General features: G+C 41.0%; 1 protein-coding gene and 1 pseudogene across 7 annotated transcripts in view; one reads left to right on the top strand and one right to left on the bottom strand.

The window, feature by feature from the left end:
* Window positions 1–19,236, bottom strand: part of LOC103302921 (probable mitochondrial glutathione transporter SLC25A39) — a 30,581-nt pseudogene extending 11,345 nt beyond the window's left edge.
* The window catches only part of NEO1 (neogenin 1), a 360,999-nt gene that overhangs the window by 31,063 nt on the left and 306,356 nt on the right, over window positions 1–23,580 (top strand). The gene's annotated exons all lie outside the window — the stretch shown is intronic.

Below are 23,580 nucleotides of genomic sequence, written 5' to 3'. Positions count from 1 at the left end.
GAGTCCCTGCGGCTTTGTCCGGAAGATGTCCAGTCTAATTAGCATATTACCCTTTTATTAGTATAGATTTTATCTGCACGTGTGTGCATTATGTATGAGAATTAATGAATCCTAGAATTTTTTTTTTTTTAACTGGAATGGGAACATTAATATTGTCTGCTTCACCCCATCCTTACTTTCTGATCAGAGAAGTTGCATCACTTGATTAGGTAGCATGTTACTTGAGCTGTAACTAGCACTTTCTCTTGTAAGTTATAGCTTATTTCTCTGTTGAATTTCCTTTCCTGGTAAATTTAGCAAAAAGTTCTCCAGGTATAAAATGAATGTCTCATATTTGCACTAACTTGGGGAACAGTTGAGTGTGGAAGGAGAGGTAGACATCCAGGGTGGGCAATGGTGTAATGTTGCTTCCGGTGAATTTAGCAGAAGTACAAAGAACCAGGAACTTAGATGTAGTTCTGATCTGCCTTCTGGCTGCTTTTGGGTTGTGATGGTATAACTTTGCTTGCAAACAACCACGATGAATATTTCTCTTTTTATCAGCAACTTCGGGTATGGATAGATCCTGTGATTAGATGATTCAAGAAGCTGTGAAGGTAATGGCATTTAATACATAATGTTTACCCTGTTCTCAAAGTGCTTATAATCTAGTTGAGAGATACTGCCTTCAGAAAATTTACAATCTGGTGGGGGGTTAAATAGCAATCCCATCTATCTTGTCCTTTGTGCTAAATGAATGCTCATTACTCTTTTCCCACTGTCTAGAACTGTGCCAGGCACATAGTTGATTTTCAGTCAGTATTGGTTGGATGGATACATAGAAGGTACTGACAGGAAACAATAGGGGGGCCTCGGAGGGCTATGGCAGTTGGAGAAGGCCTGGGATCTTGTACAAAGGGTAAATACTTTTATTCTGTCTGTTTGTGTGTTTTTAATTACTGATTGCAGCACTTATCCCACTGCCACCCCAAATCCTGCAGCAGTCCCTTGCTTTTGATGTGATTTCTTTTTTCTTTAGAAGCAAACCTGACTTCTTGAATTTTTATTTTGCCATTACTTTGGCCTTAACTCTCCCTTTCTTCTCTTCCCAAGTAATTGCTGCTTATCTCTGAGGACTTAGAAGGATCATGTTTTGGTAAGGGGACTATATTTTTTTAGGTCCTTTTAGTTCCCTCTTCCCCTGAAGATGAAGTGAGGTAGTATCTAGAAAAGACCCGAGTTATCAGAAAATGTTCAGAAACTTCCTCTATGATTATTAAGAGGAAACTTCTCTAGGATAGGTGATATAATAACACCAATTTTGAGCCACAGTTCAGGCTGTCATAACTACATTTTAATTAGCTGCATTTTTAAACACAAACTAGCTATGTTCTCCACCCTCCTCAATTTTGGCAGTATAAAGGCCAGTTTCACAGAGAAGAACACATAAACAAGTAAGTACAAGGAAGCTTGTGTGAATGAACTTTTGCTGTATAGCTCAGTGACTTTCTCTGACTTAAGATGTAGTTATTGGCAACTTCAAATAGTGTATGTTCTCTGAGGGAGAAGTCCAGTCTATTTAACTGTATTTAGTGAAAACTAGTTATGATTCTCCAATGGGAAACAGGCTTTCAGACTCATTTATTCATTCAGTAAGCATTCATTGAGTAGCTATCATGTGCAAAGTGTTGTGCCAGGTATGGGAAGATAGATAAGAGTTATCAATTTAATAAAGGGCATATCATGTATAAAAATAACCATAATGCTGTGTAGAAAGTGATGTCTGTTGTATAAGGGGTGCAGGGTGCTATGGGAGCTCTAAAAATGGAGCAATTACTTGCAGACACGGTAACTTACAGGGAACTTTATGGGGATGTTAGAATTTGGGCTGGGTGATGAAGGCGGCGTGCCTGGTCCCTGCATTGGCAGCACGGGCTGTTGTGTAGGATTGTTGACTGAGAAGGGGATGTGGACCTGTGGAGATGGGCATGGGGAGAGGAAATATAGTGAGAAAACATCATGAGGAGGAAAGCATTGGTGATATGGGTAACAGAAAGTAATTGACTCTGAGGTGTAGAGTATTAATGTGAAGTGGCCCAAATTAGGGATGGAAAAGTGTGGTGTTTGATCTGACAATGAGGGATGGTATAAATTGGAGGAATGGGTTAAATCTAGGCTGTTTATAAAAATTGGGGTTTTGTGAGCCATTGTTTCTCTAATCTAGGAGTTAACAGTTTTATCATTAAAAAAAGTGTTCTTTACTCAAATAATTTAGGGAATCTCTGCAGGAGAGGGAGAATGATACTGATCTTTTAGAATGATTTCATTCATTTATGGTGTTGTATTAAAAATAGTGTTCCAGTTGAAATTTGTTATAGTTTTTCATCTCCATGTCTTCAAAGATGATCAAAGAGCAGCAGTGTAGGTGATTGGGCTAGTCTCACCCCCCCTTATCACTACAAGTGGAGGGTTCTGTTTAATTTAGGTAATGGCAGTGCTTCCTACTTTCCTGATAAATAAGTTCAATCTGTGCTATGGCAGCACAGCCAAGGGTTTGGCGAGCCTGAGGGGGGCTGGCAAAGGATGAAGAAAAGACAGACAAAGAGAATAAGCTGGGTCTAGAGAGGAGAAAATGGCGGCAGAGTAGGCAGATGTGTTCCCAGCCTGGTCCCGGAGCAGAAAGAGAGAACAGCTGAGGGTCGCACTGGGAGTGTTTGTTAGCAAGCTGAGGGACAGCTGAACGCCAGGAGAAGGTGGGGGACTGCTGGACGGGGTTGCCCTGACAGGGCAGCCCCCACGGCGGCTGGGTCCCCTCCCGGAGCTACGGGCACGGACAGCGAAATCTCACCATCTTGAAAGGGAAGGTGGACTTTGTCCAAGGCCTGAAAATCAACAACTGCGACGACCGCCCAACAACTGTTTGCCCCAGAGCATCGATCCCAGGAGGCGCGAATGCTTGGACTCAAAGGCGCTCTTCACTCCACCACGGAAAGGTCAGATTTCTCCAGGGAAAGGGTGAGGTTCTAGTCCCTGCCGGAGAGAGAAACGCCCGCGTGCGCACACAGTGGGAGCTGGATGACCAGGGAGGTCTGAGCCGGGAGAGGTCTGTGGCTGTTGGGGCCGGTGTGATCCGTGATTGTGGAAGGGGGCCTCAGAGCTGCTAACAGGGGGAATCTCTAAAGAGCAACCGGTTTTGGTCTGACGCTGAGGGATAGCCTGGGAGTTTCAGGGGTGTGCAGTCGGCTTGAACTTGCCCACCAGCCTCTGCAAACCGGTATTGAGTGCCATAGAGGTGAAAAGGCTAGAGAGGCCTTAGAGTCCTGGAAGTCAATCCAGAAACACTGCCACCCAGAGGCTGAATCACAGATTGACTCTGGTCTAATAAAAAATAAAGGAACACCAGAAATTAAGAAACCCCCTGCTTAAAAATCAAGACTGAATTACAACACTGAGGAGCAGTGAAACGCAGGGAACTGCAACACTGTCCGGACTGAGAAACAGGCATGCCAAACAGAACAACAGGAGAAGTGAATGACCTTAACTACTGCACATTTTTTTTAATTTTAATAAATTTTAAATTTTTTTTATTTTCATTTTTTGCATCATTTACTTAAACTATTTTTTTCTTTTTTCCTCACTTGATTTTATCTTTTTAATTATTACATTTTTATTTGCAATCAACATTATTACTACTACTATTTTACCTTTTTTATTATATTTATTTTTGGGTCTTTTTTATTATTATTTTTTAAAGTGTCATTTTACTTTCTCTTTATTTTACTTTGGGATTAGTGTTCTACTAATTAGTGTTTCGCCTTTCCTTCACCATCGTTTTATTCTACCTCAACTCTACCTTTATGCCATCACTCTCTGCCTAACCTTTCCCCTTTTGGTGTCCTGTTTATCTTAACCCTTTCCTGCTCTAGATTTTACCTATTCTTTCTGTTTACCCTCAGCTAAAATTTCACCCTACGTATATATCCAATCTCCAATCCCCTGCTCCAAGTCCATACACACCTCTCTCTTCGTTGTCTTAACTATCAAAAAAAAAATTGTTTTTCTCTCTGTCCTTTTGTTCTTGTTTGCTTGAATGTTGATTATATTGAATTTTTAAGCTTTTTAATGAGATTGTTTTGCTTATTCTTTTTTTTTGTTTGGCTTTTTGTTTCTTTTTACTTCTGTTTTCCCTTGCCTCGCTTGCTATTAGTTGTTGTTGTAGGTTGTAATAATCACCAAGTACTTGTTGCTGGCATTTGCTGTGATTAGTGGTTTTCTATTAGAGTTTTCTCCCCATATATATAGTTTGTCCCTCTTTTCTCTCTTAGTCTCCTTCTAATCTCTCTTATTCTTTTTTTCTCCTTTCCCCAATTTCATTTTTGACACTCCTTTTTTTTTCCTTTCTTTTTACTTTTCTTTCTCTCCTATCCCCTAATTTGCCTTTCTCTGGTGGTTACCTTTATTGGAGATTACTAACATTGTGAATACATCGCTGTTCAGTGCCTTGTGTGTCATACCTGGTTGTGTTGTACTTTGTGTCTTTAAATCAACGCAGGAGAGAGAGAACTACATAACCAGACATCTGGAGAAGAGAGACCATGGGGAGACAAAGAAACAGCCCGCAGAAGAAAGAAAAGCAGGCATCACCAGAAAAGGAAGTAAACGAAATAGAGGCCAGCACCAATCAGAGAAAGAATTCAGAGAAATGGTCATAAGGTGGATGAAAAGAATGGAAGACAAATTTGACAATATGAGTAAAAACCAAGAGGAAATGAAGAAGAAAGAAGAAATGAAAAATGACATCGCTGCTTTAAAGAACTCAATAGAAAGCATCAACAGTAGATTAGAAGAAGCAGAGGACCGCATCAGTGAGCTAGAAGACAAGATGGAAAAAAATACCCAAGTAGAGCAGCTTCTAGAAAAGAAAATGAAAAAGCAGGAGGAGAGCCTAAGGGAACTTCGGGACAACACAAAACAAAACAACATCCGCATAATAGGGGTTCCAGAGGGAAAGGAAACTGAGCAAGGAATAGAAATCCTGTTTGAAGAAATAATGACAGAAAACTTTCCTGATATAGGGAAGAAAAAACCCACATAAATCCAAGAAGCTCACAGAGTCCCAAAAGACCGACGCCAAGGCACATTATAATTAAAGTAGAGGCCCGGTGCATGAAATTCTTGCACGGGGGGTCCCTCAGCCTAACCTGCACCCTCTCCAATCTGAGAGCCCTCAGGGCATGTCCTGCTGACGGCTTAGGCCCGCTCCCTGTGGTTCTCTGCTCTCTGCAGGGCTTGCCTGCTCCACACCATAGTGATGGGCAAGCAAGCCCTGCTGGGTGCTGCCTGCAGCTGTGCTTGTCTGCTCCTGGGTCGCCGCGGCAACAGCCAAGCAGGCCCTGCTGGGAGCTGCCTGCAGGCCCACTTGCCTGTTGTGTGTCATTGGCAGCTAAGGCCAAGTAGGCCCTGCTGTCTGCTGTCAAGCTGCACTGCTGGACCCAACCCCAGGCCCACCGTGAGGTTGCCTGTCCAGCTCTGCCTGGCTCCTCGGCCCTGCAGCACCTGCGGCCACTGGGGTCTGGCCCTGCCTCCCTCTTCGGCCCTTGAAGCAGCCTCTGCGGCTGCTGACCAGGCCCTCCTCCAGTGTAGGTGAATGGAGGCGGGTCCAGGCGCCGCGGCCACTGCCGCCGGAGAGACCCCTCAGCGTTCGCGGGTCAGAGCGGTGGCGGTGGTGATGGCACCTCCGGACCCACGAACACTGATGGGGGCGGGTCTGGGAGCCGCCGCCTCTGCGGTAGCCCCCGGAGAGACCCCGCCCCTGCCACCCCTGGAGAGACCCCTCAGCATTCGCGGGTCCGGGGGCGCCACCACCGCCGCCACTGCTCTGACCCACGAACGCTGAGGGGTCTCTCCGGGAGCGGCGGTGGGAGTGGGGGTGGGGTCACTCCGGGGGCGGTGGCGATGGCGGCAGCGGGGGTGGGGTCTCTCCGGGGCGGCGGCGGCAGCGGGGGTGGGGGTAGGGTCTCTCCATGGACGGCGGGGCGGGGTCTCTCCGTGGGCGGTGGCGGTGGCGGTGCCCAGACCTGTCCCCATCAGCGTTTGCAGGTCCCGGGGTGCCACCACCGCCGCCACCGCTGCGACCCGCGAACGCTGAGGGGTCTCCCCTCAGCGGCAACGGATCCGGCCATTGAGAGGCGCAGGGGGCGGGACTCGCGAGTCCCGCCCCCTGCGCCTCTCAATGGCTGGATAGTCCACCCTGAGTCCCGCCCCCCAGCCTCCTACTGCCCAATCGTGGGCGTAGCGGAGTGATGGTTATTTGCATATTACTGTATTATTAGATAGGATTGGCAAACACCAACGACAAAGTAAGAATCTTAAAAGCGGCCAGAGACAGACAGAAAGTTACATACAAAGGAACCCCATCAGACTAGCAACTGATTTCTCAACAGAAACTTGTTAGGCCAGAAGGGAATGGAATGAAATATACAAAGTCATGCAAAGGAAGGGTCTCAATCCAAGAATACTGTACCCAGCAAGGCTATCAATCAAAATTGAAGGTGAAATCAGAAGCTTCACAGACAAAAAAGGGCTAAGGGAATTTATCACCACCAAACCAGCAATGCAAGAAATGCTAAAGGGTTTGCTGTAAAAAAAAAAAAAAAGAACTAGAAAGCGAAGAAGAAACACAGGGGTACAGAATAAAAATGGCGACAAAGAAGTACCTATCAATAATAAATTTAAATGTAAATGGATTAAATGCTGCAATCAAAAGACATAGGGTAACAGATTGGATAAGAAAACAAGACCCATATATCTGCTGTCTGCAAGAAACCCACCTCAGAAAAAAAGACGCACACAGGATGAGGGTGAAGGGATGGAAAAAGGTTTTCCAGGCGAATGGAAATGAAAAAAAAAAAAGCTGGTGTAGCAATACTTATATCTGACAAATTCAATCTCAAAGTGAAGGACATAACAAGAAATAAGGAAGGCCACTTCATAATACTAAAGGGAGCAATCCAACAGGAAGAAATAACTCTGGTAAACATATACGCACCCAATACAGGAGCACCCAGATACATAAAAATACTCCTGGAGGATATCAAGGGAGAGATTGACAGCAATACACTCATAGTAGGAGACTTTAATACACCATTATCACCACTGGACAAATCCTCTAAACAGAAATTCAGCAGAGAAACATTAATTCTAAATGGCTCACTAGACCAGATGGAATTAATTGACATCTTCAGAACATTTCACCCTAAAGCCACAGAATATACATTCTTCTCAAGTGCACATGGGTCATTTTCAAAGATAGACCATATGTTGGGACATAGGCAAAGTCTCTTCAAATTCAAGAAGATAGAGATCATATCAAGCATCTTCTCAGATCACTGTGGCATAAAACTGGAAATCAACTACAATAAAAACAATACAAAGAAATTAAACACATGGAGACTAAACAGCATGCTATTAAACAATGACTCGGTCACCAGAGAGATCAAGGAAGAAATAAAAAACATCATGGCAACAAATGACAATGAAAACACAACATTCCAAAATCGGTGGGACACTGCGAAAGCAGTCTTGAGAGGGAAGTTCATAGCTCTGCAAGCCTACTGCAAAAAACAAGAAACAATGGTGATAAATTTCCTAACCCTACAACTCAAAGAGTTAGAAGGTGAGCAACAAGAAAAGCCCAGTGTGAGCAGAAGGAAGGAGCTAATAAAGATCAGAGCAGAGATAAACAACATAGAGACCAAAGAAACAATACAAAAGATCAACAAAATGAAGAGCTGGTTCTTTGAAAGGATAAACAAGATTGATGAAGCTTTAACCAGACTCACCAAGAAGCAAAGAGAGAGGACCCAAATCAACAAAATCAGAAATGAAAGAGGTGAAATAACAACAGACCTCGCCAAAATACAAAGGATTGATTTAAAATACTATGAACAACTCTATTCCAATAAACTGGACAACCTGCAGGAAATGGACATATTCCTAGAAAAATATAACCTTCCAAAACTCAATCAGGAAGAATCTAAACAGCTCAATAGGCCAGTAACTATGGAAGAAATTGAAGCAGTCATCAAAACGCTTCCAGCAAACAAAAGCCGGGGGCCAGACGGCTTCACAGGAGAGTTTTACCAAACATTCAAGGAAGAACTAAAACCTATCCTCCTCAGACTATTCCAAAAAATTCAAAAGGAAGGAATACTTCCGAGCTCCTTCTTTGAAGCCAGCATCACCCTAATACCAAAACCAGATAAAGACAACACAATGAAAGAGAATTACAGGCCAATATCCCTCATGAACATAGATGCCAAAATCCTCAACAAAATTCTAGAAAATAGGCTCCAGCAGTACATCAGAAAGATCATACACCATGACCAAGTAGGATTTATCCTAGGAATGCTAGGATGGTACAATATCCGCAAATGAATAAACGTGATACATCACATAAACAAATTGAGTGATAAAAATCACATAGTCATATCAATAGATGCAGAAAATGCATTTGACAAAATCCAACACCCTTTCTTGATAAAAACTCTCAACAAGGTGGGAATAGAAGGATCATACCTCAACATAATAAAAGCTATATATGATAAACCCACAGCAAACATCATACTCAATGGGCAAAAACTAAAACCATTTCCCCTAAGAACAGGAACAAGACAGGGATGCCCACTCTCACCACTTCTGTTTGACGTAGTACTGGAAATATTAGCCATTGCAATCATACAAGAAGAAGAAATAAAAGGCATCCAAATTTGAAAAGAAGAAGTAAAGCTAGACTTATTTGCAGATGACATGATACTGTACATAAAAAACTTGAAAGACTCCATCAAAAAATTAATAGACTTAATAAATGAATTTGGCAATGTAGCAGGATACAAAATTAACGACAAGAAATCTATGGCCTTTCTATACACCAATAGTGAACTTATAAAAAGAGAGACTAAAAAGGCAATCCCATTTACCATCACACCAAAAAAATTAAGATACCTAGGAATAAAGTTAACTAAGGAGGTAAAAGACCTATACGCAGAAAACTACAGGACACTGAAAAAAGAGATAGAGAAAGACGTAAACAGATGGAAGAACATACCATGTTCATGGATTGGTAGAATCAACATCATTAAAATGTCCATACTACCCAAAGCAATCTATAGATTCAATGCACTCCCCATTAAAATATCAGCGGCATATTTCACGGATTTAGAAAATATTCTCCAAAAATTCATTTGGAATAAAAAAAGACCCCGGATAGCCACAGCAATCCTGAGAAAGAAGAATAAAGTAGGAGGGATCTCAATACCAGACCTCAAGCTGTATTACAAAGCCACTGTTCTCAAATCAGCCTGGCACTGGCACAAGAACAGACATATAGATCAATGGAATAGAATAGAGAATCCAAATATCAACCCAAAACAATATGCTCAATTAATATTTGACAAAGGAGGCATGAACAAACAATGGAGTCAAGATAGTCTCTTCAATAAATGATGTCGGGAAAATGGGACAGATACATGCAAAAAAAAAAAAAAATGAAACTAGATCACCAACTTACACCATACACAAAAATAAACTCAAAATGGATCAAGGACTTAAACATAAGACGGGAAACCATAAGAATACTAGAGGAATCTACAGGCAGCAAAATCTCAGACATATGCTGAAAGAACTCCTTCACTGATACTGCCCCTAGGCCAATGGAAGCTAAAGAGAAAATAAATAAATGGGACTACATAAAAATAAAAAGCTTTTTCACAGCAAAAGGAATTATCAACAAAACAACAAGAAATCCCACTGTATGGGAGAACATATTTGCAAATGTTATCACTGACAAAGGTTTAACCCTTTGCACTCGCTTGCTTTTTTCTCGATTCCTTTATTCTAATGCTAACCGTGTGGAGTCACACTCGACATCCGAGTGCAAAAGGTTAATATCCAACATTTACAGGCAGCTTATACAACTTAATAAAAGGAAGATGAATGATCCAAAAGAAGACAGAAGGAACGCCAAGAGACACATGAAAACATGCTCAAAGCCACTAATTATCCGAGAGATGCAAATCAAACGACAATGCGGTACCATCTCACACCGGTCAAATGGCTATCATCAACAAATCAACAAATGGTAAGTGTTGGCGAGGATGCGGAGAAAAAGGAACCCTCGTGCACTGCTGGTGGGAATGCAGACTGGTGCAGCCACTGTGGAGAACAGTATGGAGTTTCCTCAAAAAACTGAAAATGGAACTCCCATTTGACCCAGTAATCCCACTCCTAGGACTATATCCTAAGAAACTGGAAACACCAATAAGAAAGGATATATGCACCCCTATGTTCATAGCAGCACAATTTACAATAGCAAAGATTTGGAAACAGCCTAGGTGTCCATCAGCGGATGACTGGATCAGAAAACTATGGTACATCTACACAATGGAATACTATGCTGCCTAAAAAAGAAGGAATTCTTACAATTTGCAGCAACCTGAATGGAATTGGAGAACATCATGCTAAGTGAATTAAGCCAGTCCATGAAAGAAAAATACCACATGATCTCACTCATCTTTGGATAATAAAGAAACTTATAAGCTGTTGAACAAAAAGATAGATACAGAGATAGAAAAGCATCAAACAGAAGGTCAAATTACAGTGGGAATGTTAGGGAGAGGTGGGGGAGATAAGAGATCAACCAAAGAACTTGTATGCAAGCATATAAGCATAACCAATGTACACAAAACTCTGAGGGGTGAGGTCATGTATGTGAGTGGGGTGGGGTGGGCAATGGTAAGATATGTATACATATAATACCTTAATTTAAAAATGAAGAAAAAAATAAAAGAGAATAAACTGGGTCTAGGTGGATCTTCTGTGCCTGTCTGAGACCACAGAACACATCCAGAGTGCAAGCTGATGCTTTATTTTATAGTCAGAGGTAAACAAGGTAGTGGTCACCATAGTTGCAATGTTCTTGTGAGTTTCACTTGTTTTGGCAGCACTTGCTGCACCTCCCACAGCCTGTTAGCTACCCAGGAAGGATCTAGGGGGCGTCATAAGGTCTAGTTTAATTATGCCAAAAGGGCTGTGCCCTCTAAGCTGGCACTTGTTTTTGGCTTTGCTAGCAGGTCAGTCCGAGGCTTAACCCTATAACCGCTCCCTACACAATCCACAGTAAAAAGTCCTTAAAAGGTTTTAGGGACACCGTGGTGTAGGCCTAGTGTGGCTTAGGCAGCTGTTGGTTATCCAGATATTGCAATGTCCTGTGTTTCTACTGTGTTAAGATACAGTTGGTATTTTCCTGTATCCTTCTGCAAATCTCTTCCTCATGACTACCCAATAGCCCTTCTGGGGGTTTCCAAGATTTGGGGGACCTTAGGCAAGTTGGTTAACCTATCTGTGTTTTGGTTTTCTTTTGTGGAAAGCAGTATGTACCAGAGACTTTTAAAATGTGTTACATGTAATAAGTCATTTAATCTGTGGTTCTATACCTAGTAAATGACAGGTAGAAATTGAAATATAGGCAAGGTTATTAACCAGCTGACTCTACTTCAATGTATTAAACACTGTGGGTTTTCCCTCTTGGAATGCTGGCTATTTCCTTTCTAATATGCACGTATCCTCATCCCCTTTGTATAGTTAAACCTAATTCTTCTGTTCCAAAGAGAAAGGAAAGAAACTTTTTAATTTGTTCAGAAGTGTATATGGCCAAGAGAATGCCCAAATAGATTTTGCTTTGGAGTCTTATTATTACTAGTTACTTACTTCCCCAAGTCCTTTGCTCTAAAGAGCAGAAGTTTGTTTTACTGTAAAACGTTTGGCATGTATTGTATACTTTTATGTCATAAAATAGGCCCAAAATTGTGATCCTAGAAACACAAATGTTGTATTAAAAATATTCTGGAGTTAAAACATATAAGATAATTTCTATAAGTTTTTCCCCCTGAAACAAGAGTTAGAGGAAAAAGTACCAATAATTTTTCTTATTAATGGGTAGACTTACCCAATCTTGGACTTTTTTTAAAATTTAATTTTTTCCTGAGTTATAATTGAACTGTAGATCTAGTTGAAATGTAGATGTAGATCTTAAGTGTACTGTTCAATCAATGTTGGTGAATATAGTGTTTTATTTATTTGTATTTTCTCAATTGGTATGTAAAGATATATTCTGATTTTAATTAATTATCTCCCTTTACTTTCTTTTCTGTGTATTTGTTATAAAATTCATATGTATTTTGAACTCATATCTCTTTTACTCATATATGTTGTTAAATGGAGGTAATCTTTTAAAGGGAAACTTGATGAGTTTCCCTTTAAAAATGGACTGTTAGTGTTGGAGCTACATAGAGTGAATAAATTTCCTGGGAGGAAACGATAATAAAATATTCAGGAAGTTATTAGGAAATGAGAACTTGTGTCCTTGTGCAAGCAGATAAAGCTGCTAAGACCTTTGTGTATATCAAAACAATTTGTATTAGAGGAAGGAATGAGAAATTTGGCAACTTTCCTCTAATGGTGTGAGGGACCTTGGACTTATGATGCATAATTTAAAGACAAATTTCCCAAAGCAGAGTCATTAGAGAATTGTTTTTTTCTCTACTTGTGTGTTTATGTCAGGGAAGAAAAGTGAGCGCTTTCTGAAGCTGGGTTATTTAAATGAGAACACAATGGAGAAAACTGTTCCTGGGGGAGACATGTGGCAGGGTGCTTTAGGAGTGGATGCATATATTTCTCACCTCTCCCATGGTTCTGCTTAAATTTTTTCTGCTCCATGCTTTGTTCTCATGCTATTATTACACTTTAGCTCTGTCATTTATTTTCTTTAAAAAAAAGTTTTTTGTGTTTTTTTTTTTTAATTGAGGTTTTTGAGAGAGGGAGAGGAAGGAAGAGCAAGAAACATCAATTTATTGTTCTACTTATTTACATGTTCATTGGTTGGTACTTTGTATGTGCCCTGACCTGGGATGGAACCTACAACCTTCATGTACTGGGACAACATTCTAACCAACTGTGTTACCTGGCCAGTGCTGTCCTTAATTTTAGCCATTTTGTTCCAAAGTAACTATGAACACTGTAACTCTTAGGCACTGATTTTAACTTTTACTGACTGGAATTAATATACCAGTAATTTTATTTAACAAACTGGGTTTACACTCTTGTTTTTTTCCTTTAGTGTGTGTTCACAGGAGGGACAATTTACCTTTAAGTTGCATCCCCTCACTTTCAGGGAACCCTTCTAGGGCCTCGGAGAGCTCTAGCAATGTGTTCAGTACTTATATGTTTGTGTAAAATCTGCAAAATTGAGATTCCCTCCTATTTTTCTTAAAAGGGGCCTCCAAATTAATTATTCTTCAAACCCCACAAAATTCAAATCAGCCATAGTTCATGATGCCAGTTGGGTGTTGGTTTCTAAATGTGGCTGAGGTAGATATTGAAGGATACCAGGAAAAAAGTATTGGTGAGAAAGCTGATCTATTTATTGCCAGGTGTTTGTGGTGTCCATGGGTCTCTGCAGCTCCTGCAAGTGTGGGCCAGAAGAAGGCAGCAGGAACTGGAGGAGGGCTGAGGAAGGAGTGGTGGAGGAGAGGATGTGCCACAGCCAGGGTGGTGAGACCTGACAAGGATGTTCTCATTAGAAAGGATGCCTTTGCCAATAGTTTTGATAGCATTTAAAAAAACTGAACAGAAGGAAGGAAGATGGCGGCCGGCAGGATGGCAGTGAGGGTGAGAGTGTGAGGTAGTGAAAGGGGAGTGTCTGGACGTGTGTGTGTGTGTGAGAGACAGTTAGATCAGGCTGCATTTTCGGGGCTGGTGGACCAGGCTCTCTTAAATGGGGACCCATCCTACCGCTATGAGCACTCCTGGGCAGATGGTGCTGGCACAGAATCCACGCCATCTTGAAAGGGGGAACTGCTGTGACTAGAAGCCCAGCCTCACCACCACCCAGACTGGCTCAGGCACCACCTGGGACCCTACAGTCACTCTGGCCAAAGACATGTAACTGCAGCTGCAGACCCACGGGCATTGAGACTCCAGCCTCCCTGGCCTCAAGCTCCTGTGAGTTCCGGAGTGCGCTCCTCTCCCCCACACGTCCTAGCACCTGGTCTCCCCCGTGACTCTAAGGGCATGCGACGCTCCCGCTGACCCACTGCCTTGGTACAGGCCCAATGCGTCCCAGTGCCTGGACTCTCCCATGACTTTTGGGATATGTGACCCTTCTGCCAAGCCCTACACTTCAGCCACAGGCCCCAAGCAACTCAATGCCTGGAACCTTTGGTGATAGCAAAAATGGGGAGACAAAGAACCCCCAAAGGAAAGAAAAGGGGGAATCTCCGGAAAAGAAAGTTAATGAAACAGAGGCATGTGATATGTCAGAAAAAGACTTCAACATAATGGTCATACAGTTCATAAACCGGATGGATGAGAAAATCAACAACTTATGTAAGAATCAAGAGGAAGTCAAGAATGATATAGCTACAATAAAAAACACGATGGAAGGTTTCAAGAGTAGACTAGAAGAGGCAGAGGACCGAATTAGTTAGTTAGAAGATAGGGCACAGAAACACACCCAATCTTAACAGCAATTGGAGAAAAAAATTAGAAAGCAGGAGGAGAGTTTAAGGGAGCTTTGGGGCAATATGAAATGAAGTAACATACATATAACGTGTTCCAGAAGGACAAGAAGAGGAGCAAGGATTAGAAAACTTATTTCAAGAAATAATGACAGAAAACTTCCCAGATTTGGGGAAGAAACAAGTCACAAGCACAGAGTCCCCAACAAGATGAACCCAAAGGCTCATACCAAGACACAGCATAATTACAATGGCAAACGTTAACAACGAGAACCTTAAAAGCTGCAAGAGAGAGACAGAGTTACCTACAAAGGATCTCCCATTAGATTATCATGACTTCCTATCAGAAACAGAAGGACCAGAAGGGAATGGAATGAAGTATACAAAGTGATGATGCAAAGCAAGGGGCGGAATCCAAGAATACTCTGTATAGCAAGGCCATTATTCAAAATTGAAGGGGAAATCGTAGACAAAAAAAAGGCTAAGCGATTTTATCACTACCAAGCCAGCAATGCAAGAAATGCTAAAGGGGCTCTTGTAAAAAGAAATAGAAAGAGAGGAAGGAACACAGGTGTAAAGAATAAAAATGGTGACAAACAAGTACATATCAATAATAACCTTAAACGTAAATGGTCTAAATGCTCCAGTCAAAAGACATCGAGTGGCTGAATGGATAAGAAAACATGAGACATATGTATGCTGCCTAAAAGAGACCCACCTCAGAACAAGGGACTCACACAGACAGAAAGTGAAGGGATGGAACAATATTATTTAGGCAAATGGAAATGGAAAAAAAGTGGGTTAGCAATATATATATATATCTGACAAAATAGACCTCAAAGTGAAGACCTTAATAAGAGATAAGGAAGGCCACTTCATAATACTAAAGAGAGCAATTCAACAAGAGGATATAACTAGTAAACATATGCACCCAATACAGGAGCACCCAAATACATAAAAAAAAAAAATCTGGGAGATATCAAGGGAAAGATCAACAACAATACAATCATACTAGGGGAATTTAATACCCCATTGACATCACTGGATAAATCCACTAGACATAATATCAGCAAAGAAGCAACAATTCTAAATGACTCACTAGATCAGATGGATTTAATCAACATCTTCAGAACATTTCACCCGAAGGCTACGGAATATACATTCTTCTCAAGTGCACATGGGATATTTTCAAAGATAGGCTACATATTGGGACACAGGCAAAATCTCTCCAAATTCAAGAAGATTGAAATTATATCAAGTTTATTCTCAGATCACAATGGCATAATCTGTATATGTAAAAGGCTAGTATGCTAGGTGTCCGGCCGTTTGACCATTCAACCAGTCGCCATGATGTGCACTGAACACTAGGGAGCAGATGTTCTAACCATTAGGTTAATTTGCTGTTGGGGTCTGGCTAATTGGGACTGGGCAAGATGGGCCTGGCAGGCCCTGGAGCCCTCTGACGGTTCCTCCCCAGCTGGCAAACCTGCTGCAGTCCCTCCCTACCGTCTAAAATATTTCTCCTAATTAATTTCCTTTCAATGTGCACAAATCCGTGCACCAGGCCTCTAGTACTAGAAATAAACTACAATAAAACAATTTAAAAATTCAAACAATTACAGGCTAAAGAGCATGTAATTAAACAATGATTGGGTTACCAGGAGAACAAAGAAGAAATAAAAAAGATCCTAGAAACAAATGACAGTGAAAACACAACAATCCAAATGTATGGGACACAGTCAAAGCAGTCCTGTGAGGGAAGTTCATAGCATTTACAGGTCTACCTCAAAAAACAAGAAAAACTGGTTATAAATTATCTAACTCTACAACTTTAAGAATTAGAAAGAGAGCAACAAGAAAAGCCCAGAGTGAGCAGAAAGAAGGAATAATAAATATTAGCATGTCAATAAATGACGTAGAGACCGAAAAAATAAATTAAAAAGATAAAAAAGAACAAAAACCAAGAGCTGGTTCTTTGTAAGGATAAACAAGATTGATGAACCTATAGCCAGGCTCACCACGAAGCAGAGAGAGGACTCAAATAAACAAAATCAGAAATGAAAGAGGCAAAATAACAGCAGATTCCACAGAAATACAAAGGATTGAAAAACAATACTATGAGCAACTCTATTCCAACAAACTCATCAACCTAAAAGAAATGCACATATTCCTAGAAAAATGCAACCTCTCAAAACTGAATCAGGAAGTATAAAAAAACCCGAATAAGCCAGTAACTATGGAGGAAATTGAAGCAGTAATAAAAACAGAAAACTTCCAGCAAACAAAAGCCCTGGACCACACGGCTTTGCAGGGGAGTTTTAGCAACCATTCAAAGGGGAACTAAAACCTATTTTCCTCAGACTATTCAAAAAAATGAAGAGGAAGGAACACTTCCAAGTTCTTTTTATGAAGCCAGCATTACCATAATCCAGTGATGGTGAACCTATTACACACGTGTCAGCACTGACACGTGTAGCCATTTCTGATGACACGCGGCCGCTGAGGCGGCCGCATGCCAAGGATGAAACATTTGCTGCTCCTGAGGATGAAACATTTGCGAAATAATGTTTCTTCCTCAAAGTGACACACTACCCGAGTTATGCTCAGTTTTTTGGCGAAGTTTGACACACCAAGGTCAAAAGGTTGCCCATCACTGCCCTAATCCCCAAACGAGATAAAGACAGTACAAAGAAAGATAGCTATAGGCCAATAACTGTAATGAACATAGATACTAAAATCTTCAGCAAAATCTTAGCAAATCGGATTCTAGCATTCCATTAGAAAGATCATACACCTTGACCAAGTGGGATTTATTCCGGGGATGCAAAGATGGTACAATATCTGCAAATCAATAAATGTGATACATCATAAGTCGATGCAGAAAAAGCATTTGACAAAATCCTACATCCTGTCTTGATAAAAACTCTCAGCAACGTGAGACTAGAGTTATCATACCTCAACATAATACTTCTTTGACAAACCTACAGCTATTATCATACTCAATGGGCAAAAATTAAGACCATCCCTCTAAGAAGAGGAAGAAGACAGGGATGCCCACTATCGCCACTCTTTACTTAGAAAACTCTAAAGACTCCATCAAAAAATTACTAGATTTAATAAATGAATTCGGTAATGTAGCAGGATACAAAATTAACATCCATAAATCTGTGGCATTTTTATACACCAATAGTGAATTCTCAGCAAGAGAAACAGCAACAACAACAACAAAAAATACCATTTACCATTGCACCACAAACATTAAGATACCTAGGAATAAACTTAAATAAGGAGGTGAAAGACCTGTACTTGGAAAGGTATAGGGCGTTGAAAAGAGATAGAGGAAGACATAAACAAATGGAAGTATATACCATGTTTCGTATATTGGTAGAATCAACATCATTAAAATGTCCAGACTACCCAAAGCAATCTATAGATTTAATTCAATCCCCATTAAAATACCAATAGCATATTTCACAGACTTAGAACAAACTCTCCAAAAATTCATCTGGAATTAAAAAAAAAAGACCCGAATAGCCGCATCAATCCTGAGAAAGAAGAACAAAGTTGGAGGGTTCACAATACCAGATATCAAGTTATATTACAAAGCTTTGTTCTAAAAACTGCCTGGTAGTGACACAAGAACAGACATATAGACCAATGGAACAGAATAGAGAACTCAGAGATTGACCCAAGCCACTACACTCAATTAATATTTGACAAAGGAGACAAGAACATGCAATGGACTCAAGACTCTCTCTTCAATAAGTGGTGTTGGAAAAATTGGACAGTTACATGTAAAAAAATGAAACTAGACCACCAACTTACACCGTACACAAAAATAAATTCAAAATGGATAAAGGACTGAAATGTAAGACGGGAAACCATAAACATATAATAATCCATAGGGAGCAAAATACCAGACATATGTTGTAGCAATATCTTTACCAATACAGCTCCTAGGGCAATGGAAACTAAGGAGAAAATGAACAAATGTGACTACATCAAAATAAAAAGCTCCTGCACAGCTAAAGAAACCATCAACAAAACAACAAGAAAGCCCAGTGCATTGGAGAACATATTTGCCAATGCTATCTCAGATAAGTGTTTAATATCCAAAATTTATAGGGAATTCATACAACTTAACAAAAGGAAGATAATCCAATAAAAAATGGGCAAAGGACCTAAATAGACACTTTTCGAAAGTTTACATACTTTCGAAGGCCAAGAGACATATGAACACATGCTCAAAGTCACTGGTGATGCAAATCATAATGACAGTGAGATACCATGTCATACTTGTCACAATGGTTATCAGCAACAAATTGACAAATGACAAATGCTAGCGAGGATATTGAGAAAAAACCCTCGTGTACTGCTGGTGGGAATGCAGACTGGTGCAGCCACTGTGGAAAACAGTATGGAGTTTGCTCAGAAATTAAATATGGAACTCCCATTTGACCCAGTAATCCCACTTCTAGGAATATATCCCAAGAAATCGGAAATACCAATCAGATATAATATATGTCCCTCCCCCATGTTCATAGCAGCACAATTTATAGAAGTTAAGATTTGGAAACAGCGTAAGTGCCCATCAGCAAATGAAGGAATTAGGAAAGGGTGGTACATCTACACAATGGAATACTATGCTGCTGTAAGAAAGAACACTTACCATTTGCGACGACATGGGTGGATATGGAGAGCCTTACGTTACATGAAATAAGCCAGTGGTCGGCAAACTCATTAGTCAACAGAGCCTAATATCAACAGTACAACAATGGGAATTTCTTTTGAGAGCCGAAATCTGACTTCTGTGCATGGGCCACGAAGTTTCAGTTGCACTGTATGTGGTATTTTGTGGAAGAGCCACACTGAAGGGGCCAAAGAGCCGTGGTTTGCCGACCACTGAAATAAGCCAATCAGAGAAAGATAAATATCACATGATCTCACTCATTTGTAGAATATAATGAACAACACAAACTGATGAACAAAAATAGATAAAGACAGAGAAGCATGGAACAGACCATCAACCTTCAGAGGGAAGGTTGGGGAGGGTGGAGGGGGTTAAGAGTTCAACCAAAGGACTTATATGCATGCATATAAACATAATCAATGGACACAGACATTGGTGGGGGGGGGGTGAATTTCCTGGAGGTCGGGGTGGCTGGGGAGAGGCCAATGGGGGAAAAAGGAGACATATGTAATACTATCTATACTAATAAAAGGGTAATATGCTAAGTAGACCTGACGTCTTTCGGACATCCTTCTGGACACAGCCACGGGGGTGGGGCCGAGGCAGAAGCGTTTAGGGGCGATGAGGCTGGCAGGGGAGGGCAGTTAGGGGTGATGAGGCCAGCAGGGGAGGGCAGTTAGGGGCGATGAGGCCAGCAGGGGAGGGCAGTTGGGGACAATCAGGCCATCAGGGAGGGCAGTTAGGGGCGATCAGTCCAGCAGGGAAGGACAGTTAAGGACCATCAGGCCAGCAGGGGAGGGCAGTTAGGGGGTGATCAGGCCAGCAGGCAGAGGTTGTTAGGGGCTTCAGGCAGGTAGGCACGTGAGCGGAAGAGCCAGTGGTCCTGGATTGTGAGAGGAATGTCCGACTGCTGGTTTAGGCCCGATCCCCTGGGGGTCCTGGATTGGAGAGAGTGAAGGCCGGGCTGAGGGGATCCTCCCTCCCCGTCACCCCCCCCAAATGAATTTCGTGCACTGGGCCTCTATTATGTAATACTTTACACAATAATTAAAAAATAAAACAAATGAACAGTGATTCTGGGATATATATTTCATTTTGATGTTAATACATTTTTAGAATTTATTGAAATTTTTGAAAAGTCATTTTCTTAGCTGATTGACTTGAGATTGAAGTCTTTTTTGACTAGAATATTTTGCTGAAAACACAGAAATGTTGCTGATTCTTTTGGGTTGCTGTAATATGGGATTGGATAGTTTCTTGGTTGGTACACATTTCTTCTTTTTCCTTCTTTTCTCATCATGTTTTTCCCCACACTTTCTTTTCATCTCTTTCTTTACGTTTGGATTCAAAGTTTTCTCTTACACTTCTGAGAATTTTGAATGACTGGATCATGGATAACCACCTTTAAAATTGTATTTTAGTGTTCTGCTTTCTGTAAAGATATTGTCTGCTCTCTGTGGCCCAAAGACAAATTTACAGTTAAATAGATGTAAATATTCTGAAAAGCAATTTTATCTAGCCTGTGGTAAATTGGCTCAGGTTCAAATATGCTTAAAATTATTTGTTTTCCTAAAATTCCTCTAATTGGACTAACATTTCAGGGTTGATAAAACCATTTCTAGAAAGTTGTATTGATTTGCCACCTGGTAGTAAACTGTTAACAGCAAGTACTAAATATTTGATAAGAATTTACTTATGTATTCTTGCCTTTGTATGTGTCATATGTAGATTTAGAGTCTACCTGTAGGCTCTTTAGATATATGACATTTTCCTCCCCAAAGTATTTTTTTGATTGAAAAAATGTTACTAAAATATGGATAGGCTAGGGATATTTTGATTAATGTATTTCTGTCTATTGCATTGTAGAAGATTCTTCCTGGTTTATGAAATTTGTATATTACTGAGTTGAAATCCACTCTGATCACTTTGAAAATTTAAAGGTACTGTTACCCTTAAATTTGAATGAGATAGAATCTTTTGAGAAGACGGTTGTTAATTATTCTAAAACTTTTAATATAATCATTGAGTCACAGAACAACGAACAAAGACAACAGCACAAAGGAAAATTTTTGGAGAGAAATAATACATTATGTTTATTTACTTTAGAAAACAGCAACAGGAAAACAGGAATTTTAAAGCTTTTTTTTAACAAATAGAGTTTAACAGCATTTTATGGCCTTTAATTGAATTATTAATACCAAAACTATTTTATACTGGGCATTGTGTTAGTTATAGAGGACAAAGCAATGAGTAACACCCACATTTATTTTTTGTCCTTATGAAGTTTATAATCTTGTTAGGGAGGCATTAATAAACAGATACTTATAGAAATAATAGATTACAGTGTTAATAAATGCCATAAAGAACAAGTACATAACAGAGAGACCTAACCCAGACCTGTCCTAAGCTAAGTATATCAGGGAATGCTTCCTTAAGGAAGTGACATTTTAGCTGAGATCTGACAGATGCAAATATGGGTCTGTATCCCTCCTAAGTGGGAAGGAGATTGGAATTGGGAAGGAGTATGAGGAATGAAAGATGATCAGAGTGGCTGGAGTATAGGAAGAGAGGGGGATTGTGGTGTGAAAGAAAACAGGAAAGATAGCCCTGGCCCGTGTGGCTCAGTTGGTTGGTTGTCATGCTGTGCAATGAAAGGTTGCTGGTACGATTCCCAGGTCACTTGCCTGGGTTGTTGGTCCATCCCTAGTTGGGGTCTATAGGAGGCAGCCGATCAATGTTTCTCTCTCTCTCTCCATTTCCCTTTCTCTGTCTCTAAAAATCAACAAAATACCTTTAAAAAAAGGAAAAAACAAAACAAAACAGGGACAGTAGGATAAGAATAAATACTTCAGGGCCTTGTTGTATGTGTTAAGGATTTTGGACTTCATCATAAGACCAATGAGAAACTGTTGGTGTGTTTAGGTAAGTAGTGTCAGAATCAGATTAATGATGAATAAATTGCAAGACTGAGGGAGGACAATTGTTTAGAAAGCCATTAGGGTAGTTCTGGATTGGACCAGAGAGTATTAGTGGACATGGTGAATGGCTGACATATTTGGAATGTCTTTGAAATGGACTAGACAGGGCTTGGTGATTCATTGGATATGGTAGAAGGGGAAAAACGGTGGAAGGAGATATGAAGGATGAGTTCAGGGTTCTGTCATTCATTCATTCAATCTATACTAATAAAAGGGTAATATGCTAATTAGACCAGGAGACCTTCTGGGAGACCTTCCGGATGTCCTTCCGGACAAAGCCATGGTGGCAGGGACGAGGCAGAGGCAGGTTAGGGGTGATCAGGCCAGCAGGGGGGGGGGCAGTAGGGGTTGAGCAAGCAGGCAGGGGGGGCAGTTGGGGCAAGCAGGCTGGCATGGGGGGGCAGTTGGGGGTGAGCAGGCTGGCAAGAGGGCAGTTGGGGGTGATCAGGCCAGTAGGGGGGGGGCAGCTGAAGGTGATCAGGTTGGCATGGGGGGCAATTGGGGGTGAGCAGGCCAGTGGGGGGGGGGCGGGTGGGGGTGAGTAGGTCGGCAGTGGGGGACAGTTAGGGGTGATCAGGCCGGAAGGGGGGGCAGTTGGGGGTAATCAGGATGGCAGGCAGAGTGGTTAGTGGTGATCAGGCAGGCAGGCAGGTGAGCGGTTAGGAGCCAGCAGTCCAGATTGTGAGAGGGATCCCAGATTGGAGAGGGTGCAGGCTGGGCTGAGGGACACCTCTCCCCCCTTCCTTCCCCCCTCCCCCCGGTGAATTTTGTGCACCAGTGAATTTTGGCCACTAGTATAAACATATACAAATTTGGTCCTTAAGGGTAAAAAGTTAAATAACTAATATTTAGTTCATAGTACATTATCATTATTGGACAGTGCAGCGTCTCTTATTTTGTGTTTTTTCCTCCCCCTTTATCTGCTGTGCCAGTTCCCATTTCTAGTCTCTCCTTAGGCTCCTACTCCAATATGTTTAATATATATTTTTTATTATGCATCTAAATTTATAAAGTATGGAATGTTGTTTGTGTGTTTTTAACTTGTGATACTGTGCTATACATCTTACTCTGTTTTTTATTCTGATTATTAACTGTGTGACTGTAGGCAAGTTACATAACAATTTTTGAATCTGTTTCTTTATCTGTAAAATGAGGAAAATATTACTTAGATTCTAAGGTTGTTGGGAGGATTAAAAGGCAATTTTTGTAATATATTCTATGTTTTTTACTATTTTTCCTTTTATTCAACAAGGTGCTTTAAGGCTACTAGTATATCTGTGTATTGTATGTGTCCCTAGTAGCCTTTGCTTGCTGCATGAATTTCATACTATGCATCCATGACATTTACTCTTCCAGTTCC

Source organism: Eptesicus fuscus, chromosome 5 (genome assembly GCF_027574615.1).
Source record: "Eptesicus fuscus isolate TK198812 chromosome 5, DD_ASM_mEF_20220401, whole genome shotgun sequence".
NCBI lineage: Eukaryota > Metazoa > Chordata > Mammalia > Chiroptera > Vespertilionidae > Eptesicus > Eptesicus fuscus.
This window is presented reverse-complemented; position numbering and strand designations above follow the sequence as displayed.